The 9,805-nt window shown below is 53.5% G+C and overlaps 1 pseudogene; it reads right to left on the minus strand.

Annotated features, from left to right (window-relative positions):
* Positions 1–1,556: 1,556 nt before the first annotated feature.
* Positions 1,557–6,584, minus strand: LOC115643585 (annotated as a pseudogene).
* Between the last annotated feature and the right edge of the window lie 3,221 nt (positions 6,585–9,805).

The following is a 9,805-nucleotide window of genomic DNA, read 5'->3' on the forward strand; positions in this document are numbered from 1 at the left end:
GTTTTGTTGCATCACAGTGACAGCCTGCGGTACAGCCTCACTTCTGCTTCCTGTAGCCACACTGCCTGTTTCCACATCGGCCATGGCAGGAACGCTTTTAAGAGAAGAGAGTTCAAGGTAATAACAGTCCCGCTGCTGCTGGGCTGTACCCAGAGAGCCACAGCAGTCAGAGGCTCCTTAGCAGTGCTAGGACTGGACACCAAATTGCATACATTGCCATGCCCCTCACCCCCCTGCCACTCTAGCCCCAAAAAGAGATGCAAGTGATCATGTGACCCACTGAGCCATCTCCTGGGGTAGATGTTCATTCCCAATATTACTGTTTCAGCACCATCACAATAACTTTCATCACTTCGCCAGGTCAAATTCAAGCTTGAGACCTCTCCATGTCCCCATTACACATGCCAGCAACAGCCAGTCTCACTCACAGATCTCCGTGCATGAAACTAGAGTTTCTCCCAGATAACGCTAATGCACAGCCCAGCTCAGTGGTAGAAGGGCTTTGTGGCACAGTCTGAAATTCTAAGTGTGAAGCACAATCAGCCATTCTCACCCCTGCAATGGAGGTTCTGAAACGGCTCAGTTTTTAAATGAGATTCGAGCCCAGCAGTTCAGAATTACAAACTCCCTTTGATGCCAAGCAGCGGATGCCCCCACCCTTCAGATCAGCTGAGGAGCCTGCATGGAGCTTGCATATATCTCAGAATATAGATTTTACACGAGTGTACCTGTAAAATAGATTTGAGGGAGAAGGCAGTCAGCCCTCATAGGGCTTTGGGGAAATGCAAGCTTAGAATGGCTCATTGGTTCTTACTGACTTAAGTCTTCGGCACATGCAAGCCTCGCCCACACTGACTCTCCCTCAAAAATCTTAGTGGAGAGCAGGAGCCTGAACAAGGTGTCACTACAGGAACCAGCAAGGAAGGGGAAGTTCCCACAAAGTTTAATGCATCTCTCCACCTCCCAAACGCCATTCCTTAGCTGTGTGCATGTCTTTCATTGGTTACCCATCACTGTTCATGGAGAAAGCTGCATGGTACCAGTGTCATCAATATTTTTGCCTCTTTATCATCTCCCACTCATCTTCCATTCTGTCCCCCTTTCCCATTCTCTGGGGAGTGGGTTTGGAACACTAAGCATCTTCTCCCCACGGGGTCAGCAGCCCTGTGCACACAGAAGCCGACCACTCAGCTTCTTTTGCATCACACCACAGCTGGGATCATCTGCAGGGGGACTTTGCGATCCTAGCCAGTTTCTCTCTGGAACAGCCACATGCACGAGCAGAACGGTTCAGAGAGTTACAAGCGTGTTTGATGCGCAGGAAGTACAGATGCCCTGGAGCACTTGCTACTTCTGCCGCTATCTAAAGTGTTCAGGTGGGTGGCAGACAAACCATCCATCCAAAGTACGACTGGCCACAGCTAAATGCCCTCCGGTGCTGCTAGGCTAAGTGGCTTTTGCTTCAGAAAGCCACTGCAACCCCCCCAGTTCAGCTGTGTTTCATTCTGCATGTGCCAGGCATCATCATGCCACATGGAAGTGGTCCCCAGTCAGAGCTAGTAACCCAAGTTGGAGGCAGAGAAAGGCACCTGGATCATACCCAACAGGCTTTTCTTGAATCCTTGGGCTGCTTTTATCGGCACCCACTCTGCATCTTCCATCTCCCCTCCAGTCTACCCAGATTCAGACATTTCTGGGGTCTGTGCACGGGGTTTTGCAGTTGTCTGATGGTGAATCTTTGGCTACAGATGGAAATGAGATGATTTGAGACCACCTAAGGAATGAGTCAGACTTGGAACTACTCCCGAGTCCTAGCAGCATATCACACCCAGCTTACCTGAACAGCCAGAGAACTGCAGGACCAGGGAGGTGCCAAGTCATCAGGTTGGCAGGAATTTTTAACCATTCAAAGCAGCAGCTGGTTTAGCTTGTTATCTTTAAACAGTTTGCAAAACTTTGCACTACCCCATGCTACAAAACTACGGCAAGTGATCCTAAATCACCACATTATTCCTTCCAATAGCTAGTGGTTAGCATACTGGCAGGCCATAGGTTAGACTTCAGTTCTGGTTTCTTGTTCCCTGGCTCAGCAAATGCTGGCAGAGCTGCCGAGGAAGCAGCCTGCTTGAGTGGGTGGGGATAAGGCAAACTGTACCAACATACAAGGTGTGACAGCTTCTTTTAGACAGAAGAGGAGCAACACTGCCAACCGGTTCCCAAAGGATTTTAGTTCTTTGCTAAAGAGGAGGATGGGGGGAATCCTTAGCGCCTGCCTAGGGCAGATGATGCATCTACCCCAGTCTTCAGAACAAAGCAGATCAATAAAGCAACTCAGGTGTAAGAGGGAAGTTTGAAAAATTTGTTAGCCAGTACCTTTATCCACACAGAGCCCTATCAGCCAGAGAGAAGTGTGGCAATGAGCGCATGCAGTTGTTTACCTTGGGTGGAGTATAGTCAAAGGGAGAATCTAGGGACTAAGTGGGCATTTGCTGAATGTGTTGGAGCTTCTATCTGCTGGCAATTTGGTGGAGTATTAATTTCTGTTAGAAAAGAAGATGAATTTCATTGCATCATAAGTAGCCAAACCTAACAAACCCTATGACCAATAAGCCGCCAGATGGCTGTGCGCACACCCTTCCCTACCTGTTTGAGGGACTCATTCTCCTGGAGAAGCTTGTGGTTCTTCTCACAAAGTTCCCTCATTTTCTCAAGCTCTTCATCCTGTTCACAAGAAAGAATGAAATCTGTAGGATATTTAGGGTCTGATAGGTAGAAACTGTTCCAAAGTGCTGCCAACAGATTGTTCAAGTCAGGAGGAGATCTTGTGCAATGCCTAGGAGTGCTCTGCACCTCCACATCCACAGAGGTAGCCTCTCCACCATTCTCCAACAGGAGACTGGACCTTCAGTTTTGAGGTCAGGAGGAATACAAGCCACATTGTTAATTAAGTTCCTCTGTCCCGCCAAACAGGCCAACAGTTTCCTATTCTCATGTTACAATCTCCCAACTTTTAACACCTTCCTTGCCCTTTAGGGACAATCTCGGAGCTAGGCTAGGCTAGGAAAGCTCTGCTTCAGTAGCTTGGCCAACTCTCTCTTTCCCTAGCAATTTGCAATACTAATCTACCTGGAACTCAAGCCACTCAAGTAGCAGTTGCTTGTTCTCGATGAGAGAATCCTCCAGCTTCTCCGCTGCTGCTTCTTTCTGCTGCAGTTGGCTAAGCAGGTACCGAACCTACAGGCAAATTAACAGAGCATAGGTGAAAAGGCTGCAGACAGTGACAAAACATGCTTTTAAGGGATAAACCCCTACGGCATGCCTGGCAGTCTTGACATTCTCATTAGGCCTGGAGGTTTGGGGGCAGGTGAAGAGATGGGGTGGTGAGCAATCTCTAGTAGGCAGACACGTTGTAGAGACAAATAAGCTAGTTCTTTGCCATCCACAGCATGAGAGTAGTCTGGGCCCACTTGAGAACACCACCTTGTGTTCAGCTGCAGCAAGTTTGTGCCTTTGAATGGAGCTGAATAAAATGGGTCTGTTTTTACTTCAGCAAGACCATTTAGCACCACTAAAACGTTAGCAATGGAGGTCAGAAGACAGATGGGGGAGACGTCCTAGGGGGTATTTACATCAGGTCTCCTGCCAGGGAACAATGAAGCCTCATGAAAATAGGTTGGGTTTGTTTTTGTTTAAGACACATTGCAAATTGATTTTCATGTAACCCTTTTTCTCTTGGCTCTAGGATCATGCCCTATAAGTCTTCTTCATGGGCAGACCTCTAGGGACCTTTCTGCAGAGCAGCTCCAATGCATTTGTTTAACCCCAGGGAAGCCATGCAGTGGTAATCCTGGTGCTCCTCCACCCCTGGCTTTTACCTTTTCCTGAGCTTGCTGATCCTGCATCACCAACTGACTTTGGAGCTCAGCCTCTCTCTCTGCCACCTGGTTTCGCTCTTCAAGCAACAGTTTCTGCACATCTGCACAGTTAGCTTTGCTCTGTGCCTGGCTGCTGTGAAGTTTGCTTTCCTCCACTTTGGAGGAAACCAGCTGGAAGACATCAGTGAGGCAACTACTGGGGAGAATGGGTGCCAGTCTCCTCAGCCTAGGAGTGGGGCTGGACATCAGCAACAAGGGTGCTGGAGTCAAATTTAAAGCTAGACACCCTTGAAAGCCATTATCAGGTACAGTCCCCCACACTTTACTGTGGAAGCAGACAGAACAGGCAGCACTGATAACAGTTACTAGAATGACTTCAACATTGGCTATTGCCTTTGTTTTTGCATTTTGGCATGTCACTGTCTCCCCCAGTCTTCAGATCTCTCCTGACCCCACCTACCTCATTTGTCTCCAGTCTTCTTGGACTTGACATCTACTTCTAACCTGCCTGCAGTTTGTAACTCTCTCCTTGATCCTCTACAAGTCTGGTTTCCTCCTCCTCCTCCTCCACTCCATTTATGCTTTCTTCATGAGTGACCTTTTCTTGGCTGGAGGGATATTTGGGGGAGGGGGTTGGAAGTATTGGGGGGAAAGGGGGGTATCTGGGGGCAGCGTAGAAGGGGGTGGGAGGCAGTAGGGGCCAGGGGGGGTATTTGGGGGCAGAGGTAGAAGGGGTTAGGAGGCAATGGGGGCCTGGGGGGTATTTGGGGGCAGGGGTAGAAGGGGTTGGGAGGCAATGGGGGCCCGGGGGTATTTGAGGGCAGGGGTAGAAGGGGTTGGGAGGCAATGGGGGCCCAGGGGTATTTGGGGAGGTAAAAGGGCAGTGGCAGGCATTGGGGGCTGGAGGGATATTTGGGGGCAGGGGTTGGAGGCATTGGGGGGGTGGGGGTAAATGGCAGGTGGGGGCACTTGGGGGTCGGGGGTATTTGGGGAGGTAAAAGGGGGGTGGGAGGCATTGGGGGCCAGAGGGATGTTTGGGGGCGGGGGTTGGAGGCGTGGGGGCGAACTTGGGGGTCGGGGGTATTTGGGGAGGTAAAAGGGGGGTGGGAGGCATTGGGGGCTAGAGGGATATTTGGGGGCAGGGGTTGGAGGCAATGGGGGGAAGGGGTAAAAGGCAGGTAGGGGCAATTGGGGGTCAGGGGTATTTGGGGAGGTAAAAGGGGGTGGGAGGCATTGGGGGCTGGAGGAATATTTGGGGGCGGGGGTTGGAGGCAATGGGCGGGTGGTGGCACTTGGGGGGCAGTGGTATTTGGGGAGGTAAAAGGGGGGTGGGAGGCATTGGGGGCCGGAGGGATGGTTGGAGGCAGGTGGGGGCAGCTCAGGGTCCCCCCCTAGTTTACCCGCTCGCGCTCCAGGCCGCACCACGAGCTGCTCAGCACCCACCTCCCGAGCGCCTCGCGGCCACGTGACGCCCCTGGAACACCAGCCGCTCCCGACACAGCCAATGGGCAGCGGAGACAGAGCCCTGACCAATCGGAGCGCGAGCGGAAAGCTCCGGCCCCTCCCCCACTGCAAACCCCGAGCCGCCGCGCCCGCTCTCACCCGCCTCCTCCCGCCCGTTACTCCGCCCCCAGCCTCGCGCCCTCCTCGTGGGGCGGTGCCAGGGGACCAGGGGGCGGAGCCCCAGCAGCCAGGGGCGGGTGTCAGGCTGGCCTGGTCTCGCTGCTCTCCGGGCCCCTCCCACGGGGGGATCCCGCCTCCCCTCCCCCAGCCCGTCAGGAGCCGGCCTTGGTGGCTGCACATTGTACTGACGCTGCCCCGGTGCCCCCCCTCGCTGCCCCAAGAGGGGCCGGTAGCACCGGGAGAGCCCTGGGACCGGCGTGGGCTGAGCCTACCCCTTCCCAGCCGTGGGAGATGGGCTAGGTTCCCACCCCGCCCTCAGCTGGCTTCACCATCCAGCTCCGGGCTGCCATGGTAGAGGTGGGGAAACTGAGGCAGGGAGGCGCACTTTGCCCAAGTGCACCCAGCAGGCCAGACACAGAGCTGAGCCCAGGGCTCCCGAGTCCTACGAGGACGCGGCTTTGGAATCAACGTGGACACCTGGCCCATCCATCACCGGCACAAAGCGCGTGCGCTCGGCCCTGGGTGAATCCCTTGGGGTTTGATGGGGGCCAAGGTCCATTGCAAAGCTTGGCCTGAGCATGCGCAGTTCTGACAGCACAGCCTGCTGCCTGCTGTAACGCAGGGTGGGGGAGTCTGGCCCTGCACCCCTCTTCCTGGGACTCACAGTGACTCAGCCAGCTGGTAGAACAGAAGGTTTATTGGACAACAGGAATGCAGGTTACAGCAGCGCTTGGAGGCACAACCAGGACCCCCCAATCAAGTCCTTCTGGGGATTCAGGGTGTTCGGATCCCAGCTTAGGATTCCCTGAATTCCAACCACCCAGCCCAAAAATGAAACTAAAACTAACTCCCCTTCAGCCGGTCCCTTCCTTTGTCCCTCCTTTGTCCAGCTTCCCGGGCAAAAGGCGCTGACACCCCTCCCTCCCTACCTGGCTCAGGTTATAGGCCTAGGTCCTGTCTCTCACCTAAAGTCCACCCCGGCTCTCCCATCCCCCACACAGACAGTCCCTACTCCATCACACCTGCCCCAGCCGGGCTCACCTGCGTGAGCAGCTTCCTCCTGCCCTCTGGGGACCCAGCAGCCATGGGGCAGGGGCTGACCCGGAAGAGGTTTTTGCAGTCCCTGTTCTGTACCCCAAGGAGCTCAACCTCTCTGCCACATTGCTAGGAACTCTAGAGCCGGGCTGTAGCATTGGGGGGTGGGGTGACAACAGCCCTCCATTATTCTCCACCCACAAGGAATTGAAGCCCAGGTGCTATTTCTATAGCCTAGTGCCCGTGTGGGACGGAGCTGCGGCTTCTCTAAAGAAGTCAAATCAGAGCCATTTAATAGTTGTGCTGGGATTCCTGTGAGGCCTGGAGCTCTCCCTGCTTCCCCGTTTCCATTGGCCCGCTGGCTCCTCTATGGGTTGCTTCATTTTTTTCCAGACCTCTCTGCTGTTCCTTTAATCACTGGAGCAGGTACATACAAATCTGCCTAAGTACTCAGGGGCTAGTACGCTGGAAAATGCCACCATTCAAAAGGGGTTATGCTTTTCCAAGGGGGTTTTACTGCTCCCACAGGGCCGGCTTTAGGCCAATTCGGCTGATTCCGGGGAATTGGGCCCCACGCCTAAGAGGGCCCCGTGCCTTAGGCACCTTTAAAAAATTTTTTTCACTTACCCCGGTCCCCGGCTGCGGTCTGCTCCGGGGCCTTCCATGGTTCCGCTCCTTTGAGCGAAGTGCCGGTGGGAGCACGGCAAGGCCCCGCTCTCCCAGCTAGAGCTCCAGCCGAGGCGGTGGGGCTTGCCGCACTCTGGCTAGGACTCCAGCCGGGAGAGCAGGGCAGTGGGGCTTTGCCGCTCTCCGGCCGGGAGACCGAGGCCGTGGGGCTTGCCGCGCTCCGGCCGGAGTGTGGCAAGCCCCGCTCTCCCGTCTGGAGCCCCAGCCAGAGCGCGGCAAGCCCCGCGACCCCGGCTGGAGCTCTGGGCCCTTTAAATAGCCCCCAGAGCCCTGGGGCAATGAGGGGCTCCAGGGGCTATTTAAAGGGCCCGGGGCTCCAGCTGCCTCTGCCACCCCGGTCCTTTAAATAGCCGCCAGAGCCCCGCCTCCCCCATGCATTCCCCAGCGCTCCCGCCGCTATTTAAAAGGTCCGGGCCAGGGTAGAAGGAGGTTTGGGGGCTATTTAAAGGGCTGGGGTTCCAGCTGCCTCTGCTGCACCCCCTGACCTGCCCACACCAGTCCAGCCCCCCCCACCTGCAGCCAGCTCTGCACCCCTTGCCCACAGCCAACCCCTGCCAAACCCCCTGTCCTGTCTCCTGCCACACACCCCTGAAGCCCTGCCCAAAGCCAGCCCCACACACACTGCTGCCCGCACCAGCCCTGCACACCCTGCCCAGCCTGCACCCCCTGCCCTGTCTCCAGTCAGCCCCTGCTGCACCCCACTGCCTGAAGCCAGCCAGTCCCGCACTCCTCTGTCTTCAGCCCTGCAAACCCCTGCTGCACCCCCCTGCAGCCCTGCCTGAAGCTAGCCCGCCCCACACCCCCTGTCTCCAACCAGCTCCACACCCCTTGCCCTGCCTGCAGTCAGACCCTACCTCCAGTCAGCCCCTGCCCTGCCTCCAGCCAGCCCCATGTCCACTGCTGCCATGCAGTTTCCAGGGCAGTAACCCTGCACACCTGCTTCAATGAGGGGGGCAGGGAGCAGCTGGGACCAACACATGCGCATAGTTATGGAAAGTAAATAATACATGACAGAAATGAAAGGCTTTTTTTTCAAGTCATCCCTGTCAGGGCCCCACCGAAAATGTTCAAATTGGGCCCCGCAGTTCCTAAAGCCGGCCCTGTGCTCCCAAGCTTTTCTGCTGCTACTTCCCTTCTGCTGGGGCCTCTCCCCACTATTCTTTTAAACTCCTTTAAACTAGGCTTTAAACTAGGTTCGACGGGGACAGGTGAGCAAAGCCCACAGGTAAGTGGGGAACAAGACCTGGGAGATGGGTTGGAAACAGGAGGGAGCACGGGCTATAATGGCAGAGAGGAAGGAGGGTCAGGGCAAAGCTGGGAGGCAAGATCAAACCAGTATCTTAGATGCCTTTATACAAATGCAAGAAGTATGGGTAATAAGCAGGAAGAACTGGAAGTGCTAATAAATAAATACAACTATGACATTATTGGCATTACTGAAACTTGGTGGGATAATACACACGACTGGAATGTTGGTGTGGATGGGTATAGTTTGCTCAGGAAGGATAGACAGGGGAAAAAGGGAGGAGGTGTTGCCTTATATATTAAAAATGTACACACTTGGACTGAGGTGGAGATGGACATAGGAGACGGAAGGGTGGAGAGTCTCTGGGTTAGTCTAAAAGGGGTAAAAAACACAGGTGATGTCGTGCTGGGAGTCTACTACAGGCCACCTAATCAGGCGGAAGAGGTGGATGAGGCTTTTTTCAAACAACTAACAAAATCATCCAAAGCCCAAGATTTGGTGGTGATGGGGGACTTCAACTATCCAGATATATGTTGGGAAAATAACACCGCGGGGCACAGACTATCCAATAAGTTCCTGGACTGCATTGCAGACAACTTTTTATTTCAGAAAGTTGAAAAAGCTACTAGGGGGGAAGCTGTTCTAGACTTGATTTTAACCAATAGGGAGGAACTTGTTGAGAATTTGAAAGTAGAAGGAAGCTTGGGTGAAAGTGATCATGAAATCATAGAATTTGCAATTCTAAGGAAAGGCAGAAGGGAGTACAGCAGAATAGAGACAATGGCTTTCAGGAAGGCGGATTTTGGTAAGCTCAGAGAGCTGATAGGCAAGGTCCCATGGGAATTAAGACTGAGGGGAAAAACAACTGAGGAAAGTTGGCAGTTTTTCAAAGGGACGCTATTAAAGGCATAAAAGCAAGTTATTCCGATGGTTAGGAAAGATAGAAAATGTGGCAAAAGACCACCTTGGCTTACCCTTGAGATCTTGCGTGACCTACAAAATAAAAAGGCATCATATAAAAAATGGAAACTAGGTCAGATCACGAAGGATGAATATAGGCAAATAACACAGGAATGCAGAGGCAAGATTAGAAAAAGCAAAGGCACAAAATGAGCTCAAACTAGCTATGGGAATAAAGGGAAACAAGAAGACTTTTTATCAATATAGTAGAAGCAAGAGGAAGACTAAGGACAGGGTAGGCCCACTGCTCAGTGAGGAGAGGGTAACAGTAACGGGAGACTTGGAAATGGCAGAGATGCTTAATGACTTCTTTGTTTCGGTCTTCACTGAGAAGTCTGAAGGAATGTCTAGTATAGTGAATGCTTACGGGAAGAGGGTA

This window comes from Gopherus evgoodei, unplaced genomic scaffold (genome assembly GCF_007399415.2).
Source record: "Gopherus evgoodei ecotype Sinaloan lineage unplaced genomic scaffold, rGopEvg1_v1.p scaffold_63_arrow_ctg1, whole genome shotgun sequence".
Taxonomy (NCBI): domain Eukaryota; kingdom Metazoa; phylum Chordata; order Testudines; family Testudinidae; genus Gopherus; species Gopherus evgoodei.